Here is a 27904-nt window from a genome sequence, read left to right on the forward strand (position 1 = left end):
TTAAAGAGACTCACTTCTATAATATGTTGCTCTTCATGTCAAACCATCTTGTTAATTTTCTTGTTGTAATAAAGGCAAGTACTAATACAAGCCAGTGTATAAGGATATAAAATTCATGACCACAAAGGGATTTTGCAAGGTATGTCCATAGGCATTTTCTAATCTGGTATGTAAACAAACTATTTGGTCATTTCTTTTCCATCAAGGTCACCTGGGGGTCAGAGTTGTGACAAGTTTAAGTGACAATTTTTAATCAATGAAAAACATGTTTCCTGAATAAGCAAAATTTTGTTTCCAAGTTCTTACTGAATGTTAGCACACTGCTTACTCAATAGCTAACATTTCTATAGTGCTTTACTGTTTACAAAATATTTTCTTCACAACAGTGTAAGATATGAGTGGTATTATCTCCATTTTACAGAAAAATAAACTGAGGTTTTCTGAGATGAAGTGATCTGCTCAAGGCTATAAGAAATCACTTAAAACGCAAGTCTTCTGTCTCTATCCAGGGCTCTCTTCATTGCACATAAAGTACAAACTTTTTAGCTTAGGATTCAAAGTTCTATAACCAGCTCATATCACTGATCCCTTCCAGCTCTATTTCACAATACTTCTATCTATATTCCAAAACGAATTATCTTATCTTTTCCTGCCTCAACACTTTTGTTCGTTCTGTTTCCTATGCTTAGAATAGAATGTCCATCCTTTCCCTGTTCAAATTCTGTCCATCCTTATTTAAACCAAGGTTTTCCATAACCATTCTGTGGCAAATTTATAACAATCTACAAAACTTTTAATCCTTATTTCCCAAGACCTACACACTTTAAAAATATATTCATAGGATCAAAGGCCTTAGAGACAATCTAGTCAAACTCCATGTTTATGTAGATGAGGAAACCAAGACCCAAGGAGGTCGAAGCCTGTATAGGTAGTTAGAAGAAGGGCTGAAGATCAAACTAAGGACCTCTGACTCTAACTTCAATGTTCTTTCTACTAAAACCTGATTGTCACCACCTTTGAGACTCCCCTCCTCTGCCCTACTTTCTACATGCCTCTTTTGATTCTCAACCACAGGTCCCAGGTCTCCAATCCCAGATTCAGAAAGCCATTACGCTAAGGCTATACCAGGGAGTCCAGTCAGACTGGCATTCAAAATACTTCATAACCTGCCCCATCTCTTACAGTCTTCTTATTTTCCTCCCCTAATCTAAGTCTTCTGCAGTTCAGTACTACTGACCTCTTTACTGTTCCTCAAACAAGATACTCCATTTCCCAACTCCAGACATTTTCACTGGCTGTTCCTCATGGAATCATTCCTTATCTCCTACTGATTTTCTTTAAGCCCCAGCAAAGACTCCACTTTCTACAGGAAACCTTTTCTTATTCCCATTAATTCTAGAGCCTTTCCCTATTATTATTTCCAATTTATGCTGTATGTAGCTTGTTTGTATATAAGTTGTCTCACACTGTCTCCCCCATCAGACTTGAGCAGGAATTCTCTTTTACGTTTCTTTGTATCCTTAGTGCTTAGCACAGTGCCTGGCATTTTTTTTAAAGTATCACCCTAATAAATATGGTAAAGCCAACAGCAATTATCCTTTTGAGTGAGGAGAGCAATTTGACTTTTGTCTAACATACTGAAATTATACTTTCAAGATACGCTTACAGATTTTAAAAAATGTTTTGAGTAGCCTTACAATGAAGTTTAGGTAATATAAAATATTGTAGTTTGCCCCAGTTTTTCCTATCAAATACAACCTAGTGTTAATCTACTTCCAACTGCAACGACTAGCAGAGTTTCCTCTCCTGCGGTAGCTTGAGAACCAGCAGACTGATACCCAAAATATCTCAGTAGGTAGTTCATAAAGTCAACCATAAGCTAGATAGTTATACTGTTCTTAGCCAAGAGTCCTGAAAGCTTACATAAACACAAACAAAAGGCAGATAAACAGCTGTAGAATGCATTCAAAAAAAGAGTTAAATTTTTACTGACTCATAGACAATTCAATATTTCTTACTACTGAAGAAGAGTTAGGACTGGGAAATAGTGCTTAAAAGACCACTTCAAATGCTATCTCTTTCACAAAGTCTTCCCTAATCCCCCAATCTCATCAGCTTTAAGACTTATTTCGTATAATCATCTCTCACCCAGACTATTTCAAAGCTTCCAAACAGGTATACCTACTTTTAGTCTCTCTCTCCTCTCCAAACAAGCCTTCATAAAGGGGGTAGTCAAGTGGATATTCCTAAAGTAGAGACATAGATATATTTCCCTATCAAAAATTTTTCAATGGTTCCATATTTCCTCTAAGATAAAATGTAAAATTCTCAGTCTGGCATTTAAAGGTTTCCAGAATCTGATTCATACTACCTTCCCAAGCTCATTTCTTATTACTCTCATGCAATTTCCATTCATCAAATTGGCTTGCTAGCTGTGCCCTGTACATGTCATTTCATGGCTCTGAACAGATGTACTCCTTCATCATCTGTACTTTTTAGAACCCATAACTTCCTTCCAAAATCCTACTACATGAAACCTTTCCTGGTTCTCCCTGTTATTAAAACATTTATGGGATTAATTTGCATATACCTTGTATTTTTTATCTGTATGTATTGTATCCTGCAATAGAATGTAAGCTCCTTCAGAGTGGAAACTAATCTGTGTCTTTGTATGCCCAGATGCTAGCTTGGTACCTGGCACATAACAGGCACTAAAAAAAGTTTGAGGAATCCAAGTTATTTCTCTGAAAGTTATTCCCTCAAAAGAGTATTAGCTCCATGTGGGCAACATGTCTTATCTAACTTTTGGTTCTCTCTAGTCTTAGCAGAGTTCTGTACAAAATAGGCAGTTAATAAATGTTTGTTTAATTCAACTACATTATTGCTTTCCTAACAGGAAGAGCCTTTGAAACTAAGATACAGCTTCCTCTTGGCTACAAAAAAGGCTTGAGAAAGAGGTCCTTTATTTTGGCTGATGCTTTGAATACGTCAGTGAGGTGATGCTATCTATCTCCAGTTTGAGATCTTATAGAGACTGATATGTAGAGTGAAGGATAGACAAGATAAAACAGCCTTCAAGATTCTGAGTCTGGTTTTAACATTATAGTATCACTAATCTCTTCAAAGTATTGTGAATTTCCCCAATATCAGAAAAACTGTAACCAAATTCAAGTACAGAAACATATTTCCAAATCAATAAACTGAAAACTACCCACTGTTTTCTTGATTATCCACATCATCTGTTCTTCAAGAGCAAATAAATGATAAGACTAGACCAGAGGTTCTCAAACTTATTTGGCCCACCACCCCCTTTTCAAAAAAAAAATTACTCAGCACCCCACTGGAAATCTACTTTCTTTAACCCTTTAATGGTTTCTTCAAATTTATGTCATTTCAAAAAACAATTTTTTTTAAATGATGCATCTTAATTTAATGATTTATTATAAATTTGTAGCTTTTTCCTACTTTGAAATTTTGATGACACAATATTGTGTCATGTAAACAAGTCATTACACGCACCTATTCTTGCTGATGCATGCATGCTGGACTTCTCAACAATACACAACATGCTCGCCTGCCAACACTTGCTTGTTAAGATCTGTCAGCAGACCTAACCACTGATGGGTTTTAACTTGCATTCTGTGTGTCTATCTGGAAAATAACATAATCACTATGACTTTAACTCTGTTACACAACAGATGAAACATGTATGAATGGTCCTTTTTCTTCTCTTCTTTCCTTATGCTTCCACTGCTCCTTTATTTTTATTTAATATCCCTCTCCCTCAGTTGTATCTGAGTCTACTATTACCCTGCTGGATTGTTCCAACGTGCCCTCTTTGGAAGCCTCTGGACTAGACAAAAGATACTGTTCTTGTTAGACTTTCTGCAGCAGTTACAAATTCAATCTATGTTATGAACAGAGAAAGAATGAACTGACAAATGTTAAAGCATGAACATTGGTCACAGGCGTTATTTCCAATCATACATTCATCAAAGACATAATGCTATCCCTGAGACTAATGCATTATTTGGAAAAACACAGTGTTAAAGAAAAGCCTTTCTGATGTTCAAAGTCTCACAAGCAGGATAGAGACATTATAGCACTGTTTACTATAGAGTACACTGGGCCAGGAATAAGATTTCCACTAATCAAGTGCTTCATTGTGGACAAGCCATTTACTTTATTTAGCCTTCATGTATTCTTATCTGAAAACAAGACAGGCTGAATCAAATGGTCCATAAAGTCCTTCTAGCTCTCATTTTCTATGCTTCTAAGAGCCATTTTGAAAACAGCTAGGTGGTGCAATGGATAGAGCACTGGCCCTGGAGTCAGGAGGATATGAGTTCAAATACAGCCTGAGATACTTACTAGCTATGTGACCCTGGGCAAATCACTTAACCCTAACTGCCTTAAAATTAAAAAAAAAAAGATCCATTTTGTAATGATTTTTAGAGCTATGACATAGCTATTGTAAATCCTGTGTACTGTAAATACAAAATTGGTAAAGCCTAAGACATAAAGCAAAGCATATCTTCACTACTAAAACACATTGAAACTACATCTATACTATACATTTAGAATTATTACCCTCTACTTAAAAATCAGCAGACTATTATGGAATTGGTGATTTATCCTTGCCCTCTCCTCCTTCTATGTATCATTCACCTATTGGTCATTTCACCAAAGTGAAATTACAAATGATGATACAAAGCAGAAAAATCACTGCCCTTTGAAGGCAGGAAACACAATTCTGACAATGACAAGCCACGTGAGTGTAAACAAGTTATTTCAGATCTTACAGTCTTAAGTTTCCTCATTTATAAAATGAAGATAAATAAAAGTATAGCCCCAGTGACATAGGGAGACTTTCTAAGGAGCAGCCTACTCAAGTACAGAGAGGCTCATTACCAGTACGCTGACCACGTGGCAACCTGTGAAACTATAAAAAATTCAAAGAAAAAAAAAACAGCCCTCAGTCTTGTGTGGCTCCCTTCTGTTTTAGCAGTGACACTGGCAAAGTGATGGAAAAGAGCGCAGAATGTGCCCTTAGTTTTTAGTTTTTAGACTGACTAAATTTTAATCTGGCTTTTACTCTTTCTCCAATGACCAATGAATAAACATACTCAGCAGTAGCAAGAGGAAAACCATTTTAGTTTTGATATTCTTACTATAAATGACACCAGAAGAAAGAAGGAAGATACAGCTAAACGGAAGGATAGCTCATAGATTGTTCTTGGAGAAGCTAAGAAAGGAGCTGGTGGAGTTGGATTATTTTAAGCTCCTCAAAGCAATAAGAATCACTTCATGGGATTTCTGATCATCTCATACTGAATAGTTCATGAGCCATATTTGCAAAAAAGACCTTCATGAAAATAACTGCAGCTTATATATCAACATCCAATGCAGAGGAAATTCTATGAAGAACTATATAAGATACTCTAAGTTCAATCAACATACATTTTGTGAAATCAGATAAGGATGGTGTAAAATATAGGAGAAAGCACAGGTCAACAGTAAGGAATTAGGGAGGCCAACGACTTGACAACTAACAGAAGCTTCATGCTTCTACATCATGAATACTTTTTTCAAAAAAATTTCAGTAGGTACTAGATATGATAGGCATCAATTAACAACAAAGAAAGTGAAACTGATTATATTTTGACAGGAAGAATATCATTACTGATATGCCATCCCTGAATGATCTATTTAAATACAGACTTCTTGTAGCAAATATCGTTAACTAGCAAAAAGTTAGTTGAAATAATAATGAGGTGAAGTGAAGTGAAGTGGAACAACTCACTTCTGATCGATTTAAGCAATTTACTCAATAAAAAAATAGGTAACTGACAGCAGAAATACCATCAATGCCAATTATAATTATCTTATAAAGAATTTTTAGTAGTGTATGTAAATCAGTTTCCTTAACAAAGAGCTCAAAAAAAAAAATCTAAAAGGCATATCAGTCAGCAAACACCTGATTTGTTTGCAAAGGAGTGATGGCATTCAAAGGCAACACTGGTTTAGTATATAAGCTAATAGGAAATCTTATGGAAAAAGATGATAAAAGACCATGAGCAATAAGGCCTCATGAAACAGAAGCTACAGAGGGCAAAATCAGTTTAACTCATGCTTGGCAAGAATCCCAAGCAAGGTGATCCCCAAAGGTATATGTAGATGAAAATGGAAGGAGGACAACAAAAAGAAGAACAGTAGAAGAGAATGGCAAAGACATCACTATCAAAGACAGTAATGTCACTGTATATGGATTCAAAAATTATAATCCCAGATGTGCTTATAAAGGAAACATAAATAGTTTCTAAGCTGCTAAACAAAGCAAATATAGGAACAGCATTCATATTGGATCAAGTGTAACAAGAGGAGATCCATGCTGGAGGCAACATAACTGTGAGGAACTGACTTAAATGGTAGTGGAAAGAAAAGAAGACACCAGAGGCATGGGAAAAATCTTCAACCTTACAAAAACAGAAAAAAGGCTGTTAAGAGATCAGCAACTACTGACCTGCATACCTACTTTTCCATCCATAACAAAATTTTTTATGAGAATCATCTACACATAGTAATGTACTGTAATGTAAGTAACAGGAAGGCTTTCACAAGTGATACTGCATAGTGCACCAAAATTATTACCATCATACAATTTCCTAAAAGAAGTAGAGAACTCAAGATCCCTTTGTGCTTACTGCTTATGGATTATGAAAAAATAGGGGTTTTTTTGGGGGGGGTTAGGCAACTGGGGTTAAGTGCCCAGGGTCACACACCTATTAAGCCTCAAGAATCTGAGGTCGTATTTGAACTCAGATCCTCCTGACTCCAAGGCCAGACCTCTATCCACTGCGCCACCTAGCTGCCCCAAAACATCTGATTCAATAGAGAAAACACTGCCTTAAAGCCTCACTTCCAACAATGTCTCTCTTTCCTACATCAAATCTGTTCTAGATTCCTTGAAAGATATAATCAGGTTCAGCAAGCCTCAGACCATTGACATCAGGTAAGGCACAAAACCAAGTGCCAAAAAATGCATACTGCTGTGATAGGAGCAAAGTCTATGTGGAAAAGGGATTCCTTGATAACAATTAGGCTTTACTGATGCTACTGTTTGCAATTGACATTGTGCTATTTGCATCAAACCCTATAACACTACCACCTCTGGGAAACGATCTGTAACCACTGAAAAAAGTTGTTCTAACTACTCATATAGTTGGTTGCAGTCCTTCATGCTCAAAGAGGACTAAAATGACATTACTATGTTGGGATTAAGGTACAGACTATGGCTGATTAGATTAATATGAGCTCAGAAGGTTCTACCACAGATTGGGCACAAATAGTCTGTATGAACATTTGGAGTGGAGATGTCTCTAAATTTGCACATCTCACATTTCTTTTGAGCTACTACAATTGTGCTTTGCTTATAAAGCACAGTACCTTTTTTAAAGTGGGCATGCATGCTTGGCAGTGCTGTGCTACTGTCTCCCATGCCTCACGATCAATCCCAAAGTTCTTCAGTGGGACCTTGAGAGTGTCTTTATATCACTTCAAGCCAAGTGGATGAAGCTCATCTATCGAGTGGACTATGCATGCAATTAAATGGATAACCTACTGTTCTTCTCTATTTGAATATATATCCGAGACACTGTAAAACAGACCAGATGAACTGAGAAATTAACAGCACGGGAGTAAGCTGAATTGCCTTCAGCAAATGTCTCAAAAGTTAAGGTTCACCTTGTCCTTAATACCAATTTTCTATTAGTGTGCTATAGCTATGAGATATCAAACAACACTCTCTAAAGAACTGAAAATGAATATCAAATAAAAGGCAATGGAGACATAAGGTGCATGTGAGCAGGACTAAGATATCTAAAATGAGGAAGTTCAAAAAACGTAAGTATATGGAAGTATACATATATGTGCACATTACATATGTAGGTATGTACTAAGAATTATCCTTTGGACAAGTGTGTGGTGCATTCATTCCTTTCAAGACTACTGCTGTTACAAAAGCCTCTCTCTTTAAAAGCAATATACCCTCAGTGATACAAACTAACTGCACCAGACCTCAAGTCCCTCATCTGTAAAATGAGATGACTGAACTAAATGCTTTAAGAGATGTCTTTTTAGAGACTTTAAGAAGTCTCTTCCAGCTCCAAATCTTATTGTCCCATCACTATGGAATATCATATCCTAGAGAAATCAAAACTGCAAGTTACCCAATGGGTATTTTAACAAGTCATGGTGGCTATAATGATACTGTAGCATAACATCAAGATATCATCCAATCAAGAAACAGCATAAAAAGACATCACTAAGGATGTTTATGGCCAGAAAAAGAGATTAGGTGGATAGACAGAGAGACAGATAATCTACCAAGAATATTCCAGTCTTGGAACTCTTGAGATATAAGAAACATAAAAAAGAACTTAAAAAAAAAACAACCTAAGTATCTAAGTATTACTTTGGATTTAAATGTTACTTATTAACAGCTTCTACAGAAGGTTTAAGGAAATGGATGATCAAAAATAATGGCTAAAAAAAGCTTAGTGGACAATATGTCAATTCAGTTTATCTAAAGCCCATTACTTGCTAGAAGAATCTGAAGTTGGTAACAAGTCACCAAATGAATGGAACAACTCAAGAATCATAGAATTTTAGAGCCAGAGGCACTTATGAGACAGGGCCAATATGTAGGTTTCCTAAAATTAAATTCAGTGCTCTTTCACTAGTCAAATGCCTCCAACTGTATTTTAAGAGGCCTCTAGAACATAAATTGATTCTATACATCTAAAATTATGGCCACAGGCTTAACATTTTGACAGTTTATATATCATGAAAAAGAATTCATGCTACAGTAAATTCACACAACTTAAAATAATCCATAAAGAAACCTTGTCAAAATAGGCAGATTAATGAAATGAACCACAATTTCCTAAAACATATAAGCTTAAAATGAGAAAAAAATGGATAACATACAATTAGTCAATACTTTTACTTTCAAGGCATAATATGTTCTCAAATGAGCAGCTAAATTAGACAAATATTTATCAACTGCTTACAATGTGCAGAGCATGATTTTCTGTTCTCTAAATACCTTTGGTGATCAAACCTCCTTGAAAGGAGTCCAAAATAAGATAAGGCATTACAAAATAGAGAAGTGAGCAATATGAGGAAGTATAGGCTAGATGGCCATTTGTCAGACCATCTGATAAAGAGTAGATGGAATTCATGCTTCAGGTTGGCACAGAGTTAAATGATTTCTCAAGTCTCATCTGACTCTAAGATTCTTTGATTTTAAGGTCCCTCCCATAGTTTCATCTATTCTCTCCATAACTATGGCTCCTCAACTCTGTATCTCCAGCCCTAACATCTTTCCTGAGTGCCAAATTCCCATTTCCAGCTGAACGCTGTATGATAAATTCAAATAGATGTTGCATCAGTATTTTAATCTCAGTATAACTAAAATTAAACTCATAATCCCTCCCCTCCACTAGCTCCTCATATTCATCCAACATTTCTTATACCAGATACGTCAAACATGCAGCCTGAAATACTCCCAAGGGTGGCCCACACAAGACTAAAATGAGATTTAACAAAATAAACTAAAATGCATCAAAACAATGATAATGTTAATATGTGGTTCTCTAAGTCAATATGTGCCTATAGAGATCCTTATGTACAGTTCAGCAGCCGGTGTGACCTCAAACCCCAAATTTGAGTTTGATCCCAGCCTTACACCTATTCTACCTTACAATTCCCACAACTACCACCTCACCCAAACCATCACAAAAGCCTACTGGTCTCCCACTTCAGAGAAAAAACTGTGAGATTCATGTACATACCTCAGAATGACAAGTTGTGATATGATAGTTATGACAGGACTCTAAAATGGACTCACTTAGACTAAGTGATCCCAATACCTAAGCATATAAGCAATGACAGCTAGTTTTGTGTTTTTCCACCGTTCTGACCTATTTTAACCCTGTGTGTCAAGCAGTTAATGTTCACTGTATTGGTACAGTCGTTGGCCCTGGAATCTAGCACCTGGGCTTGAATCCCAGTCATTCCACATCCTTATAATATTTATACATGAAAATAGAAGAACAAGAAAAAAATCTGCCAGTATTTCTAGAGTGACCTATTCTTATCATCAGTGACGGTACAATCACCAAATTTGGACTCTATCACATTAATACTCGATGTTTTACATGACAAAAAAGAAATGTTATTTCAGAAGATGCATTTAGTGACAACAGCTAGACCTCACAAAAAAAAAACATGAGAGAGGAAATCTACGTGGTTATACAATTTGAAAGGAAGACAGGGATTAATTTTTGAGCTATCTGAAGGAGAAGTTCCCAAAAGAATAAATAAGATGGGATTTTGGGGGTGGGTTTTGAGATGTCTGAGAAGATATATGAAAGCTCTAATCCATTTGCTCAGTTTTTCAATACTCATCACAGATACACTTGATGAAAATATTAGACAGGTACAATCAGGATTCACAGATAACTTTTTACAAAAGACCACATCTTTAGTTACACAATTGCCTATAGAAAATGGTTTACTGATAATGATTACATATATATATAAATGTACATATACACACATACACATATAAACAAAACGCAGCCTTAAAGTTTCTTTTCTAACAAACTTTCTCCCTCAAATATAGTCAGTTCTGCTATAATGCCTGTTCTGAAAATGTAAATTTGTTCCAATCCAATTGACATATTAGGAAACAATTTGGGAACTTGAATTTTGAATTTACTTATGCAAGATCTTATCTTAGAAGAAAAGTGAGAACACAAAAAATTCCATCAGTTCACAATAACTCACAAAAGGCAACCCTACCAAAACTCACTTCCAAAAGCAAACTTCAGGTATTTTTCATGATAAAGTGCTATGTTTATAGCATATCTTTTGGTACAATAGGAGCTGTGGGTGAAGGAGAGTTTAGGTAGCCCTCTCAGCTTGGTGGAAATGGGTACCAGCCAACAGCATGAGCAGCATGAGACACCACCACTATTTACTGTAGTATTTATATTATTTCTTACCCTTTATATATGCACAAAGCTGTGCTGCCACTTTTATTGAGTTCCTATCTTTTTCTTAATATGTCACTAATGAAGTTTTTCAGTATTGTTTCCTTAACCCCATTTTTCCATAAGCCCTATGTTGTTTATTGCATGATTTTGCATAGTACAGTGATATTTAGGAATATATATGTTGTTATAGCAGAACTGACTGTATTGAGATTACTGAGATTACTCAATAAAGTCAACCAGAAAGATAACTTCTATGATTTCTGATTATTTACACAAAGTAAAAATAAAAAGCAGATAGAACTCATCGGTATCATAAAAGATACCCTATACAAAGTCAATATTGAAGTGATATTCTCTAGGCTTCTGCCTGTAGATGACATTGTACAGACAGCAAAAAGTACTGAAACACCTGAGAGCTTCTTCAATGGGATAGCCACTCAAAAAACTCCTGTTAATATATACTGGAAAAAATTAAGCCTATGAAGAATGCATACTGCCCAGATTATGACACCCAGAGGGCTAGGCATCCTCCTGAGTAGTCAAGATATATATATATATATATATATATATATATATCTTGAAAGGCACAAGAAATGGACAGACTGGAACAGGAAGAGGGCAGGCTGGACTAGATTTGGAAAAACTTTCAATAACCCTAAATTTCCCCATGATTGCATGATTTGAGAAAAATCTAAATTAAAGGTAATCTGAAGGGAAATGGAAACAACAACTGATGTTTATAGAGTGTTTAAAGTATATTATCATACTTAAGCCTCACAAAAAACATGAGGTAGAGACTACAACTATTATTAGTCTAATTATTATTAGATGAAGACACAGGATCAGAGAGGTAACAAGCCCAGATCACACAATTACTAAGTGACAGGAGATTCTGGCCCAGGCCCAGACCCCTAGCGCAGCTTTCTAGTACCCTGACCCTGCTGCTTCTCTGAAAGACCAAAGGTGTATACAACAGAGGTGACATTACCAAGGACTTGCAGATAATAAGTATTGTAAATGATGTCAAGGGCAGGTATGACAGGAAAACAAGGGGAGCTGGTCATTTAAAGAGAGAAAGAAAGATAGCCTGAATGCTCCCCTGGAATCCATAAAATAGAGTCTTTGTAAAAAGGCATAAAGAATAACAACCCATGCTAAGGAAGATGGGATCTGCTCTGGTGCAGAAAGTATCCACCCTGATGTGGTGCAGGAAAAACCCACACTGATATGATCGAACCATTAAACAAGGGTCCAAAAGGAGGGAAGTACTAGTCCTAACACAGCCTGCCTGCCCAGACCCTTTCTGTAGTCATCTGCACAGTGCTGGGCATTACATTTCAAGAGTAATGTTGAGAAACTGACATGCATTCAGAGGAAGGGGCCAAGGATGCTACAGCAATTGGAAATGGCACTATATGAAATCAGCTGAATGAACTGAGGAGCCTTAGAGGGGAGATATGTAGCTGTGCTACTTTCCACAGAAAGCAGATTAGAATTAGAAGCAATGGGTACAAGTTACCGGGATGCAGATTTTAGTTTGAAATGATGAAACACTTCATTAAATATGCCTGACCAAAAGTGAAACATGCCACCTCAGGAAGCAGCGGTTTCCCTAAAATGAGATATCTTCAAGTAAAACAGAAGTAGATAGATGGCCACCTCTCAGGGAATACTGTAAAAGGGACTCAAGTTCAGACACAGGTACAATTAGATTACCTTAGAGATCCCTTCCAACAGAGAATCTACAGTGTCTACTATAGTGCAACACATTAAAGATCTCTCTCAGGGGTTTTTTAGGTATCTTTGTTCCTAAAATATACAGCCCTATACTGTTGTGTCCTGAGTTTGTGCATTTATTTGTTATGGTCTGCCAGCAACCTCCATTTGCTGTTTGTAGGCATTAATCAATGCTGGTAGCATGCCTACTTCTAGCAACACCTTCATTCTCCCCCTTGTTCCTTGCCCTTATCCCTTATCCCATTTCCTGCTATACTCTATGAAAGCAGATAACTGAGTTTGAGAAATATGCCTCCAATAGTAGTAAAACAAAGATTGTACTGTCCTGGCACAAGTCATTTGGTCACTCCCCTCTCTCAATGTGATCACTAACCCTAATTAATATCCTTTGTCTTGACAGAGCCATTTTAGTGTTCTCTTTTCCCCCTAACCCCAACTGACTATAAATGAAGCCATCTACCCTCCAGCTACTGCTCCAAGTATAAAAACCATCTACTGCCTTTTTATGTCTAAGGTTTTCCTCACTATGTAACCTCAGCAGGAGCCTAGCACAGCAGAAAGTGTACAACTTGAATTCAGAAGACCTGGATTCAAATTTTGACCCTGTTACTTTACCAGCATGATGTGAGGAAAGTCTACTGCCTTATCTGGGTCTGCTTCCTCCTCTGCTAAAATAGAAATTAGACTAGATGATATCTAATCTACCACATGGTATAATTAGACTTCTATAAACCAAAATGGAAAGATGGCTTCACCAACAGAGAATCATCAATACAAAGCAATCTGCCCATATGTTACTCATGTTGTTCCCTTCGAGCTACTATCAGAAGCACAAACTCTTTTAGTCCAAATCCAGTCAGTACTTTCTCCCCAAATCTGACTCCTATAAAACTTAATTGTGTATTTTTTTTCAGGGTGTGTGTGTGTGTGTGCTTTTCCCTGCAAAGACACATCATTTCAGGGAGGTGACCCATATTCAAAGAAAGACTATGTTGAGAATAAAACCAGAATTACAATTTGTCCAGATACTTGTCACTGCAAACCCTCAAAAGATACCATTTTTAAACTTCCTTAAGGATTCAAATTATACTCTTCTCTACCACAAACTCTGCCATTACAAAATAAGAATTGAAAGAGAAAGTAGGTCAGATACTTGAACCCATAACTAACAACAAATCTCCTCCATAAAATTTGTGTCTCTTCCTGAAGACCTCCATCACTCTTGGAGAGATCAAAATTCATACATATATTTTTAGTTTCTAGGTTTTTTTAGCTTCAAATATCCTGACTATTGCTGTTCATCCATACAACTTCGCCCTGAACTCCTGAGTCTGCTCTCTAATCAGAATCTCCCATTCTTCCAATTTGCCCTTTCTCTTCACCCTCAGCAAGACCTCTCAATCTTCCTTCCTGTCTTTCAAGCCCTTAAGAAAGGGAGTCAAACCCCAAATGAGATGCTAAGTTTGCATCTAGCTTTCTTCAACATGTTCAAGTCACTAGGCCTAAATAAATTCTAGCCCTAAGTACTGAAAGAAATCATAACTGAATGAAAAGGTATCCCACAGGCCTAGAAATAGACAAGTGGTGCCTCAATTTTCAAAAAGGGGAAAATTTGTTGTTCAAGAAAATTGGGCTTCTAGGTACTACTTCTGTGATAATGGAATGAACACAATCTCTTCTAATGGCAAACCATCTTGCATCCCACTTAATTATAAAATACGACTCTTCCAAAACATATTTTTTCCCCTACTTTCTTTGAAAACTGGAGTTATCCTCCTATTAAGTTTAAAAAAAAAACTTTCCCTGCTATTTCAAGTTTTTTTTTATTCTATTCTTTCAAGGCCCACATTAACCATACTGTTTAATGATTAACAGTCCAGATTATCTGCCTCCCGTACCACAGACTCATATCCTCCTATCTTGTCAAATTAATAATAATGATAATAAGTGCTCATATTCACATTGCTCTTTATAGCTTACAAAGCACTTTTTCACAACCATGGCAGGTTGTTCTGTCTGGCATTTCTCCTAATTCTTTTTCATTCTGGAAACAGCTCATAGGGTAATAGGATTTAGAGACAAGAGATTAACTAGTATAACCTCTTTATTTCACAAATGAGAAACATCAGTGCCAGAGAAGACAAGTGACTTACCCATCTTACAGTATCAGAGCTAGGAATTCAAGCCTAGGTCCCCTGACTTAAAAAGTACTCCCTTTTCCACTACACCAGTTAAACCTTCAACTTCTGTGATGAGAACACTTCCTCCTTCCTTAATGTCTTTTGCATCCTGAGATTTCTTTGATTTCCCCAATTCAGATACAGGCACATTCTTACCTTAATATCTTCCCTTCTCAACTTCCGCAATTCAATACTCTCTCTTTCACGTGACAACAATTCCTCAGTTTTGACTGCCTTATACTAGTACAAATATTTCAAAATTTAGAAGCAACCAAACACATAGTTGAAGTAGTGAGCTTGGAAATTCCAGATGCCTGACACCTATCTCTGTCTTGTCCCACACCAATGGACTGAACTTATTACTATATACTTCCAATGTTCTTCAACAGAAAAAGGGATTAGAAAAATATTACCTGTATAAAAAGAACAAAACAGGAACCAGGGAGTAGAAATTACATGAAGGCGACTTAGAGCTCAATTAGAGCTCAACCTCCTAACAAGTAGAGTAATACAAAAGTGGAATGAGTTATCTTGGAGAGGCGTGGGTTCATGACCTCTGGAGATTTTCAAACAGAGGTAAGATGAGCAACCATTTTTTAGGGAGATTGCTATTAGAATTAATAAAGGGTTGGCATTTATGATTCTATGATTCTCCATTTAGTTCCCTGATCTCTTCAGTAAATTCTCTTTTTAGAAAAAGACCCAATTAAATCATCTTGTCTACTGGCTATTTGATTTTTATCGCTTTGTCCAGTTTATTACAATGTCAATGAGTCCAAAATAAGTGACACTGAAATCATTTTGTACCGCACACAAACACAACCCCACCCACCCTCTACAACTTTACAATTTAAATGAAATAAGGAGAGCCTGCCTTATGTTTTTAAAATGGATAAGAATAACTAAAGTCCCTTGAAGTTGTAAGCTTTTGGAGCTCATGCTTGGAGCTGTAAATGGCCAAGTATACCAATAGTAGTAAAGATAAAGATACATAAGATATAGTCCCTGCCTTTTGGAGTTCACAGTCTAGTAAGAGAGATAAAGACAGAAAATAACTACAAAACAACGTGAAATATAGTGAGTGGAAGAATGGTACATCCAAGTTACCACAGGAATTTAAAGGGATAAAGATGAGGCTTCTGTCTCACAATGGAAACTCATGGAAGATTACCAGGAGATGGCACTTGAACTGAATCTTGAAGGAAGATTAAAATTCCAACTAGTAAAATTTTCACAGTTAACAGAGAAGCCCATGGAAGAAGAAACCTCTGTGACCATGTAGTCCTCCATTTCCCAAACTCTGTTCCAAGCAAGGTAAGGGAGAGCTCTTGGCAAAAGCTTCAAAGGTTGTGATATTTCTCATAAATATGAAATGACGTATTTAAAAAACAAATCTTACGTATAACACATTTCCACGATTTTGCTCCAAGATTTCCTAAGTCACTGATTCACGAGGACCACACTTTCACTCTGCTTGGTCTCGGTCCTTCCCCTCCCCTCCTGCCCTCCTTATCTTTTCCAGCCACAGTGTACCCCTGGGCGCCCCCGCCCCCAGTCTGCGTCCTTCTCTGCTCTGGGCCCCTCACCACTCCCCATCCCCCCTCTTCGCCGTCCAGAGGTCCGGGTCCCACTGTCCGCTGCCCCCCTCCCCGTCTGTGCCCTTCTCCCACCCGGGTCCCCAAGGCTGCCTTCTGTCTCCCGAACCCCCGCCCCCGGCGTGCTCCCTGCTCTCTCGGCCCCAGGGACACCCGGGCGCGCCCCCTCCCCATTTCCCCTGCGTCTCGCGGCCGTGACAGCGGGCCCCCTCCCCCATTACCGGGCGCCCGGAGGCCGAGGCTGCGGCGGAGGCTGCGCGGGGCTGGGCCCGCGGCAGGACCATGTTCCGGCTCCGAGGCTGCGGCTGCGTCTGTGAGGGAGATACAAGAAGAGAAGCGGGCTCAGCAGGGGCGCAGCCGCCCCGCCCCGCCCGTACCCGGAGCCTCCCGAGGCTTCGCCGGTGCCTCACCTGCCCGGCGGCCTCCGGTCTGTTATTGTGGCTAGGGAAGGGGGAGGGAGAGAGAACCCCGGCAAACACTTCCGGCTCTACCGCCGCTCCGCTTCCCTTTCCGGCCTTGCTCAGGACCACTTCCGGGGCGGGGTAGCCTGGGCTGCCATGTTAGGAGTGGCGTCGCGGGGACAAGGCGAGAACACCATGTTGAGTGTGGCAGAAACGGGCATTAAAGTGCCCAGGAAAGGAAGTTAGCGTATCCCACTGGCCCCGCTACTGACTCACTGTGACACCTCGGCAGGGTCACCTTCCCTCTCTGAGCCTCAGTTTTCCGCATGTACAGAATGGAGAAGAGCTTTGCCTAGATGGAGTCAGCCGGAGGTGACGAAAAGAACCCTGCTAAGGAGTCAGGAGATGTAAGAGCTGGTTCCCGTCTTCTCCTCTCTAAAAGGAGGGGGTCGGACTCCAGGAGCTCTAATGTCCCTTCCAGCTGTGTTCTGTGGTTTCCTCAGTCTCCTTGATTAAGCGCCTGCTGCTTGCCAGCCGATGGGATGCTGCAGTTTCTCCCTAGCCTCGGAAACACTGTCCCTCGCAGTGGCCCCCCCGCCCGAGGACACTGCGCCGGGCAGCACGACCCTCATCTCCCTCCCTGGTGCAGCTGCGCAGAGCCGGGCTGAGGGGGCCCAGCGCTCACATCGCGGCTCTGGAGCCTCCCGAGCTTAGTAGGCCCCGGCCTTCGAGAGACCTTCTCTCATCGGGACAGAAGGGCCTGGCCAGGAGCTCCTGGCCCCTGCTGGCCCCGTTCTTCTTCCCGCCCGCTCCCCGAGGTCCGGGCACGCCCTCAGTGTGTGATGGTCTCCCTGGCTTTCCCCTGCGCAGCTCCCAAAGACTCCTGGGCCTTTAGATGACCGAATCAGCGTCCCTGGCGGTCCTTTCCCATATCAACCCAGCGCCACTCCCAGGCTCTCCCGGGGGGCCTGAAGAGCCCTTGCCCGCTGTATGGCATGACAGGGACTTAAAGAACGCTACAGGCTGTGAGTTCGTTTCAGACGACCCCATCCTGTACTCCGGTCTTTGAGGGGGTCTCAGCCTCTCAGACCACAACACCGGCCACTAAGGGAAGCACTGTGTGTTGTCAGTGCAACAAAGACGTTTGTGGAAGCCTCACTACAACCTCTTCCATGTGAAATCTCAGATTGAGGAAGGACCTCAGATGGCTCTAGTTCTGGTTCGGGCGATCCTCTTCCCTCCCCGGGCCTGTTTCCCCAGCTGCAAAATGAGAAGATTGGACTGGATGAACGTCAAGGTCCCCTTTCCTTCTGAGTCCCTTGGTTTAAAACCCCGTTTGTTCTGGAGGCAACTCATTGCGCTTGGGGACAGTCCAAATTGTATAAAAGTTTTTCCTTATGTTGCCTCTCTGCAATTATTACCATTGCTTCCACCTTTGACCTTTACTCCCAAGTAGGACAAATTCAAGTTCAGTCTTTCTTTTACTTGACAGCCCTTCAAATAGTTGGCATCACTCCTCATGTTCCCTCTAAGGCTTAAATCCTCCCTTCCCTAGGGTATATATCTCCATTTCCTTGACCAACCTTTGTGTATGACAATAATATGTGGTCTGTCCCTTCACCAACCTTGTGTGCTAAAGCTTTTCTACATATTTTCTAAAATATGGCAACCAATACTTCCCCCTCCAGTTCTCTGAAATTTTCATAGCATCCATGCCTAGAAAGAGCCGTAGATTTCATCTAGTCCACCCTACCAGTAGGAATTGTTTCATTCTTTGTATTTATATCCCATGTGTCTGACGCATAATAGATGACTAATAAATGCTCATTGGTTGATTTATTCAAGGGTGACTTGCTTTGCCTAAAGTCAGACTAGTCAATAGCAGAACTGGGATTTGAACCCAGATCAATTCTACTGCCTTTCCCTGCAGTATAAATGCTTGTTGATTTATTGGCCACACTGCTTTTATTTTTCTGAATTACTCCAGTACACAGTGGTAACTCCCTTGTCTGAATTCATAAATGACTTTGAATTTGTGTGTGTACCCCAGGTTCTTTTACAGAAGATCCCCGTCCTTTTTCTGGTTGTATTGTGGATATTCTTGAGAATAGAAGGTTTGAAGGAAAATAGAAAACTTGGGAAAAGTTTTCACATTATGTTTCTCTCATGAGAAGGTCTCATTTCTCAGATGTAGGGAACTGAGCCAAATATATAAAAATAAGAGCCATTCCCCAGTTGATAAATGGTCAAAGGACATGAATAGGCAATTTTCAGAAGAATAAATCAAAGCTATGCTCTAAATCACTATTGATTAGAAAAATGCAAATTAAAACAACTGAGATACCTATCATATTGGCCAACATGACAGAAAAGGAAAATGACAAATGGTGGAGGGGATGTGGGAAAAAATGGGACACTGATGCATTCTTAGTGGAGTGGTGAACTAGTTCAACCATTCTAGAGAACAATTTGGAACTATGTCCAAAGAGCTATAAAACTGCGTACCCTTTGACTCGGCAATATCGCTACTAGGTTTGTATCCCAAAGAGATCACAGAAAAGGGAAATTAGCCCATTTGTACAAAAATAGTGATAGTAGCTCTTTTTGTGGTGGAAAAGAATTAAAAATCAAGGGGATGCCGATCAATTGGGGAATGGTCAAACAGGTTGTGATATATGCTTGTGACAGAAAATTATTATGCTGTAAGAAATAGCAAGCCCGATGGTTTCAGAGAAACTTGGGAAGATTTATGTGAACTGAAGTAAAGTGAAGTGAGTAGAACCAGGAGAACACGGTACCAAGTAACAGTGATAGTGTAAGGATAATCAGCTGTGAAAGACTTAGCCACTCTGATCAAGGTATTGCTCCAAGACAGTTTCAAAAGGCCCATTATGAAAGATGTTATCCGCCTTCAGAGAGAGACTTGATGAGCTCTGAATAGAGACTGACGCATACTTTTTAATTTTTTTTATTTGTATTGTTTCATTTTGTTTGTGTTTTCTTTTGCAATATGGCTGATATGGAAATATGTTTTGCATGACCTCATATGTACAATTGAAATCAAATTGCCTTCTTAAGGATGGGGTAAGGGCAGGAGAGAGAGAGGGAATTTGGAATTCAAAATTTTATAAAATGAAAAGAAAAATTTACATGTCATTGGCAACTTCATTTAATAAAATAAATAAAAATAATTTTTAACAAAAGAATAGAGGGCTTGGACCTCAAGACGTACAGTATCAATGCCTTCCAAAGTAATACATAACAATGAAGGCAGATATAATTGAGAATTAACATCTATAACTCATTATCTACCAAGATTTACCAAGTGCTTTCCAACAGAAAACATGCTTTTCCATTCACTCAGGATACCTACCAAATAATAGCTCATATTTATATTATGCTTTAATGGTTCCAAAGAGCCATTCTTCTAATCTTCTGTCAACAGCCTTTTGATACATACATAGATAGATAGACAGACAGACATGTATCTACAACAAGGGTGTTTGTGTGTGTTGTGTATGTGACTCACAAGGAGGCAAGAATAGACATCTCTATTAATTATTTCTTCCCCTTCTCCAAGGGAGACTTTAATTTGTACGAGGAGGGGAAGCAGGAATTAGGAAGCAGGGGAAGCACTCTGGTCTGCTCAGAGAGAGCGGGGACTGGGGTGAAATTATATCTGTCTGATCCCTTAAATATTATTTTCTAGGATATATAAGTTTTAGGTTCAAGCTAAACATTTGATTGCTATTTCTTAAGGGGGAGGCCTTAAGGAGGCCTCAAATTTTTTATGCAAGGTGAACCCCTTTCCCACCAAATACCAATTTTACAATGAACATATAACAAATAGTAAAAAATCCATTTATCCAAGTCAATAGTATATATCCATATACATCTACTTTTGTGATGAATGAAAAGTTGAAGAGATTTAGTTTCAGGGTTAATAATAATTTTATTAACTATGGCTAATGAATAATTAATAAAAGAATCATCATTTCACTTTCTTTTATAAACCAAAGAAGAATCTTGGGGGCCTCTGAATGCTTAAGAAGCCTTTGGAAAAGAGTATGTACCTAAGGGTGGAAATCAACTCTGATTGGTTAACAATTAGTGAGGGGGTAAACATATTAATGAGGAAGAGAGCAAAAAGTCTTCAGCAACTCCTACAGAGATTGTGGTCTAATCATGAAACTCAACAATCTGGGCAAAAGAATCTATCTCTACCCAGACCCCACTGGTTTTTCCTTTCATTTGCTAGGTCATCCTAAATTCTAATGGAAGGTCCCAAGGATGGACAGGGCCTTATTTCCTAAGGCCAAGATCTCCTTTAAACTGGATTCTGTTTGTAAGGTCTCCTAGTTGGGTAGAGTCCTACCTGAGATCAAAAAGCATGTACCTGGAGGATTTGGGCAATCTCATCTATCAGCAATGTCCTTCAGATGTTACCTGAATAACCTACAAGGAGCTGATTTCTGAATGAGGAAATAGAAGAGGGATAATCTTAATCTCAGTTAATAATTGGTTATTAACATAAGAAAGAAACAATAATTTCTTTCACTTTCTCTGATTTCTGTTATTGACTTAGATAAATGGGTTTCTTTCCTAGATTTGATGTTTGGTATTTCCAAATCCAGTACTCTTTCCACAGTACCTAGAGATCTATATATATTTATTGAATTAATGAATGAACTCCCGGCTTTGTCACTTACCACTCATATGACCTTGGGCAAGTCACTTCAACTCTTTAGGCCTCAGCCTTCTCATCTGTAAAATGCAACCTCTAGGGTCTCTTCTGGATTTAAGATTCTGTAGGAACAAACTTCCTTTAGTTCTGTTCCTGTTCCTTTATTCCTTCCATCTCACTGATGGCTTCTCCCAGATGTCACTATATCCTTGATACTCCTTGACCTCAGTGGCCTCTTCCAGAATCTCCCTTTGCCACCATTACTCAGCAACTTCTCTTTTGAAGTTCATTCTGTTAAAATCTCTCATGGTATACAAAGGTGGCTGTTGCCTACTGGCCATCTGTTCGTTCTCCCTCTATTCCCAAGGAGTTCCACACCTGAATCACTGTCTTCCTCTCTCCTTCAACTCCTATCTCTGTATCAGGAGCATTCAGCATTTATGCTAATATCCCCTCTTATACACTCCTACCAGATTGCTCAATCTTCTCCAAACCTGTAGCCTTCCACTATGTATAGGAAATGGCTTCATCCTGAATCCCAACACTACCCACACGTGCTCTGCTTCCATGATGAAAATCTCTAAAATTCACTGATAATCTCCTATCATTCCGCTGTTCCCTGTGCCTCATTCTTACTAAATCCATTCACCCCTGTCAAATCAATGAGTATTAAGTATCTACTGTGTGCCAACCATTGGCATCACAAATACAAAAAAGAAATGGTCCTTCCTCAAAATGAGCTTACATTCTAATGAGGAGGACAAAAGCATTTGAAAATACATACAGTATAAGTATGAGATAAATAGATAGATACAAACAAGTAGTTAAATATAAAGTATAATCTGAGAGAAGTCACTGATTGGCAGATCAGAAAAGACTTCATGCATAAGGTGGTATCTGAGCTGCATCTTAAAGGAAGTGAGGGACTCTGAGACAGAAGTGTGGAGGGAGTTCATTCCAGGCATGGGAGATGACCAATGCAATGACCCAGAGATAGGAGATTGAGTATCACGAGTGGGGAACAAAGAGAAAGCCGGATCTCCATTTCAGATGGGAGAGTAATGTCTAGTGAGATTGGAAAAGTAGGTTGGGACCAGGTTGTGCAGGTCTTTAAAAACTAAACAAAGTAGTTTATATTTTATTCTAGAGGAAACAAGAAACTGCTAGAATTGGTTGAATAGAGGAGTCATACAGTCCTATCTGCAACCAAAGAAAATTGCTAATGGCAGCAGTATACAGAATGGACCAAAGTGGAGAGATATTTGGAACTGAAGGAGTGACGAGAAGGTTCAGAATAGCCATGAGATAAAGAATTAGTTAGAAATCTCCAAGCCTTATACATACTTGTATTTTCTCAAGACTCTGCACTAACCTCGCTTTCCTCCCTTCCTAATCTTCACCTTACATTTTAACAATTCATTCCACACTGTCCCCTTATCTTGAATTGTTTCACCTCTTATCCTATTTCTTCTCATCCCTGGTCAAATTCCAAATTGTTGGATTACTCCCAACATCTGCTATATCTGTTCTTATATATTCATTGTTGAACAGGGCTGGGAAAAAATTAAGCAAAATAGCTAATTCCCTTCTCTCCTGAAGTCTCCCAAATATGCCCTCTTCTTGAACCCTCTCAGCTGAGGTTATTACTTCTTATTTTACTGAGAAAATTAAGGTTATTTACTGTGTGCTCCTTTCTCCTTTTCTTCATCTCTCTCTCTCTCTCTCTCTCTCTCTTCTCTCTCTCTCTCTCTCTCTCTCTCTCTCTCTCTCTCTCTCTCTCTCCTTTTTTTTTTAGGAGTAGGGAACCTGTGGCCTTCTAGGTCCTTGGTTAAGGCCTTCTGACTGAGTCCAAGTTTTACAGAGCAAATCCTTTTATTAAGGAGATTTGTTCTGTGAAGTTTGGATTCAGTCAAAGGGCCGCACTTGAGGACCTAGAAGGCCACAGATTCCCCACCCTTGTTCTAACTGTTTTCCCTGCCTCCAGCTCTGTCTCTGATCTCTGGTCTATTAGGCACAACACTGCCAAAATAATCTTTATACATTCCCTTGGTGCTCAAAAACCTTCTCTTTGCCTATAGAATTTCCCAATTTAGTCCACTCAGTTGGAAAGTAGTCTGGCAGAAATTAGGCTTAGGCCAACACCTTATATTCCACATTCTAAATAGATATGTGACCTTAATATTAAAAATCACAGTATAAAAATAGAAAATAAGAAGATTATATGCCTGTCAGAGCTGTAAGTAAAAGATATATTCTTAACCAAACAAGAGATCAAGGCATTTACAAAAGATAAAATAGATAACTTTGATTACATGAAATTGAAAAGCTTCTGCACAAACAAAATTAATGCATCAAGGATAAGAAGGAAAGTGGTCAAATGGGGAAAAAAACACTTTTTATCAAATATCTCTGATGAGAGTTTGGTATCCAAGATATAGAAACAATTAGATATGTCTGTAAAACCAAAAAGCCATTCTCCAGTAGATAAGTAATCAGAGGATATGAACAAACAGTACTCAAAATAATTGTAGACTGTTAACAATGGTAGGAATGAATGTTTTACATCACCAATAGTAAAAGAAATGCAAATGAAAACAACCCTGAGGTTTCACCTCACACCCTACAAATTGACAAAGGTGACAACAGGTGGTAATAGTCAATGTAGGAGGGGTTTTGGAAAGATTAGCCCTCTAGTTCATTGTTGGTGGTATTATGAATCAGTACAACCATTTTGGAAAACAATTTGGATTTATGTAAGTAAAGTCATTAAAACACCCATACCCTTTGACTCATAGAATCCATTACTACACTTATTCCCCAAGATAAGAAAGTCCCTATATATAACAAAATATTTGTGCTATCATTTTTTTGTGATAGCAAAGACAATTGCAAACAAAGATAAAGCCAATCAATTAGGGAATGACTAAACAAATTCTGGTACATAGATATAAAGGAATATTACTGTGCGGTAAGAAATAATTAATATGATAAATACAAAGGAGCATGGAAAGATATGCATAATACGATGCAGAGTGAAGTAACCACAACTAAGAAAACAATGTATACAACTACTACATCAATGGAAATTTAAAAAAAAAACACAAAACAATAAAAAATGAATGTTGCAAAATTAAAAAGAACAATCATGGCTCCAAAAAAGAGATATGAATGCTATTCATCCACTCCACTCCTTTGCAGATGGTGGAAGTCCATGAGTGTAGTCCATTGTAAATTATTTTCAGACTTTTTCAATGCATTGATCAATTTTGCTGATTTTTTTCTTTTTTTTTTCTTTAAAAATATTATGTGTTGAATCTTCTTCCTCCATCCAGTTTGGTCCATGTCCATGTCCTGCTGCCTTCTGGGCCCCTGCCTCCATGTCACGATTTTTCACTGCTGGCTCAGACAGTTCCTCTCTGTCTAGGGAGGAGCTAGCACTCAAGGTGCATAACTATGGCAAACAGCCATTGCTGCTGAGTGAAGATAAGGAGGACTCTAAGTAGGTTGTAAGAAGTGCCAAGGACAAAAGATTTGAGGAGCTGACCAACCTTTTCCAGACTATCTGTAATGCCATGAAGATTTGGCTTGTCACTAAATGTTTTAAGAAATCTGAGCTATTGGGAAAGGCATTTGGAAAAGCCAAGAGCTTTGTGGGCAAAGAGGGTGTTCTCCAATTCTATGTTCGCATCCTGACACATCAGTGACTTATGGAAGGACAAGGAGTGAAAGAATAAGTGAACAAGAACAATATAAAGTCTCTGAGTACCATGTTTCAGAAGATACATAAATATAATCGGGATCAAACTCAGATCACCAACTATAAGCAGAACCCTGAGCAGTCTGCCGATGAGGACACTGAGAAAAATGAGGACACAGAATGTTCTTTCTCTTCAGGTAAGGATGAGGATAGTCTTAGATAGTCTGAAGGCATCACACTGAAGAAGTCTGAGGGGAAAGTCACAAGTTCCTCAAGAAGATGGAGGATGAAGATGAGGACTCTGAGGATTCAGTCAGTGATGAAGATTGGAGTTCAGATTCCGCTTCTTCAGATTCTTACTCAGAAGAGAATGATGGGAAATATACTTTGTGAGCTTCCAAATTCCTTAAAAAAGAGAGCACCATAAACAAAAAGGCTGCAGACAAGAAGTGAAAGGAGAAAGCCAAGAAAAATCGTGACTTAAAACCCAAGTTCCTAGGTGAAGAAGAGGAGGATAATGAAGGGGAGTGGTGATGAGAGAGGGTTCAAGGCAGGTACCGCTCATAAAGTCTAGGATGTTTGCCAAGGGAATAGAGGTTACTCATGAAATTGTAGTAAAGAAGCTCAATGAGATCCTGCAAGCTCATGGCAAGAAAGGAACTGATCATGCAATCCGCATTGACCTGCTGCAACTGCTGGTTCAGATTGCAGCAGAAAATAATTTAGGATGAGGAGTGATTGTCAAGACCAAATTTAAAATCATTGCTTTTCTCTATGACTACAACCCCAACCTGGCCACATACATGAAGCTAGAGATATGGCAGACATGCTTAGACTCCATCAATGAGTTGTAAATATCTCATTTCCAAACCTCAACATCTTTGTCAGAGAGAATATCCTGGAAGAGAGAGAGAGCCTATCCAACTGTGAGCAGCCACTTCATGTTTGTGTTGGTATCCTAACTCTTGTGGAAAGGATGGATGAATAGTTTACCAAGATCATGCAGAACACAGATCCTCATTCCCAAGATTATGTAGGGTATCTCAAGATAAGACCCATGCGTATGCCATCATTGAGTGCATTCAGCACTATCTGCAGGAAAAAGGAACAACTGAGGAGATCTGCTGTATCTACTTTTGTCATATGCTCCATACCTATTCTAAGTTTAACTATAGGCCCAGCAGCAGCAACTTGCTCCCCCAAAAGGGTCCTCAAAGTCAGAACAAGATCAGGCTGAAAATGAGGGGTGGGTTTCAGCTGTTCTGATGGAGAAGCTGTGCAAGTACATATAAGCCAAGGATTGGAAAGACAGAATTTGGACGTATACAATCCTCAGCCACATCTGCCATCATGCCCTTCACTCTTAATTAAGCCTGGTACCAGGCTCAAGACCTCATGCTCATGAGCCACCTGCAGGACAGCATTCAACTTGCAGACCCTCTTGTGCCAGATCTTTTATTCCATGGTGCAGTTGAGCATCTGTGCTTTTCCCCAGGGCCTAACCAAGTATACACACAATGTCCTGGAAAATCAGTCCAGTGGCCATGTTAGGGAACTGCTAAGACAGAGTCTATTGCTCAGGAGGCTGCAGAAGCAAAACCAGGACAGAAGATGGAGCTTTGACACCACATGCCTTCCTCCTTTTTATTTGGTATCTGCTGTGTTTCTAGAGATCTTATACATGGCAGCCCGTGACAGTGATGCTCAGAGGCCCACGATCAGCAAACATTTCCACCACCAGCTGGAGGTGTCTGAGCAGCAACCCTAGCTCAGTCCCCCTGGATCAGTGAGGGAACATGTAGCAGCAGCTTCTAAAGCCGTGAATGTAGGTAACTAAAAGACTTGCCCTGGCATTATTATCAAGGAGAAGATGAATGGAAAAGTCTGGTATTTGTTCCCTGAGTCCAACAAAGTGGAGACCACGATAATTAGAAAGATCTAAGAAGAAATATTGTGTACCTGTCTTTTCATGTGTACCAGTGTCTTTGACTTTATTAACATGGAGACATTGTTGGATATGTTCCAGCTGGATCTACCCACACTTCATTCCATAATCAGCAAAATGATTATCAACGAGGATCTTACGGCCTCTCAGAACCATCCAGCACAGACAGTTGCGATGTACCACACTGAGCCCACAGCCCAGCAAAACCTGACGCTGCGGCTGGAAGAAAAGCTGAGCGGCTTGTACCAGGGTGCCGATTAAGGTTATTCCAGAGAGGCTGTTTAGAAATATAGCTACTGAACAAACAAGGGAGGCTATCACATGCAACTCCTGAAATGTAATCTTTTTTCTAGAGTAATTAAAAGTCTATATTGTGTTGAAAAAAAATTTCAGTCTTACATGGGATAGCTCTTGGGAGGGGGGGGATATTGGGATAAATCTTGGTGTTTAAGAAAACAAAAGACATCTATATACATCTGTATAATATATATATATATATATATATATATTATATATATATATATATTTAAGATGTGCAAAAGGGAATAGAATGAACTTCAGAGGGAAACACAAATAAGCAAGGAAGCTTTCAAAGTAGCAAGTAT

The 27904-nt window shown here is 39.1% G+C and overlaps 1 protein-coding gene and 1 pseudogene across 3 annotated transcripts in view; one reads left to right on the forward strand and one right to left on the reverse strand.

Annotated features, from left to right (window-relative positions):
• Window positions 1-18141, reverse strand: part of FBXO38 (F-box protein 38) — a 110396-nt gene extending 92255 nt beyond the window's left edge. For all 3 annotated transcript variants that reach the window (XM_020969110.2, XM_020969108.2, XM_020969107.2), the window contains exons 1-2: window positions 16983-18141; window positions 16794-16883 (exon numbers count right to left, since the gene is read on the reverse strand). The gene's annotated coding sequence lies outside the window, so the exon portion shown is untranslated. The remainder of the gene's footprint in view (window positions 1-16793; window positions 16884-16982) is intronic.
• A 6893-nt stretch (window positions 18142-25034) lies between these two features.
• On the forward strand, window positions 25035-27572 carry LOC110196080 (eukaryotic translation initiation factor 3 subunit C pseudogene; annotated as a pseudogene).
• Window positions 27573-27904: the final 332 nt, after the last annotated feature.

The sequence above is a fragment of the Phascolarctos cinereus genome, unplaced genomic scaffold (assembly GCF_003287225.1).
Source record: "Phascolarctos cinereus isolate Bilbo 61053 unplaced genomic scaffold, phaCin_HiC Scaffold_2;HRSCAF=192, whole genome shotgun sequence".
NCBI lineage: Eukaryota > Metazoa > Chordata > Mammalia > Diprotodontia > Phascolarctidae > Phascolarctos > Phascolarctos cinereus.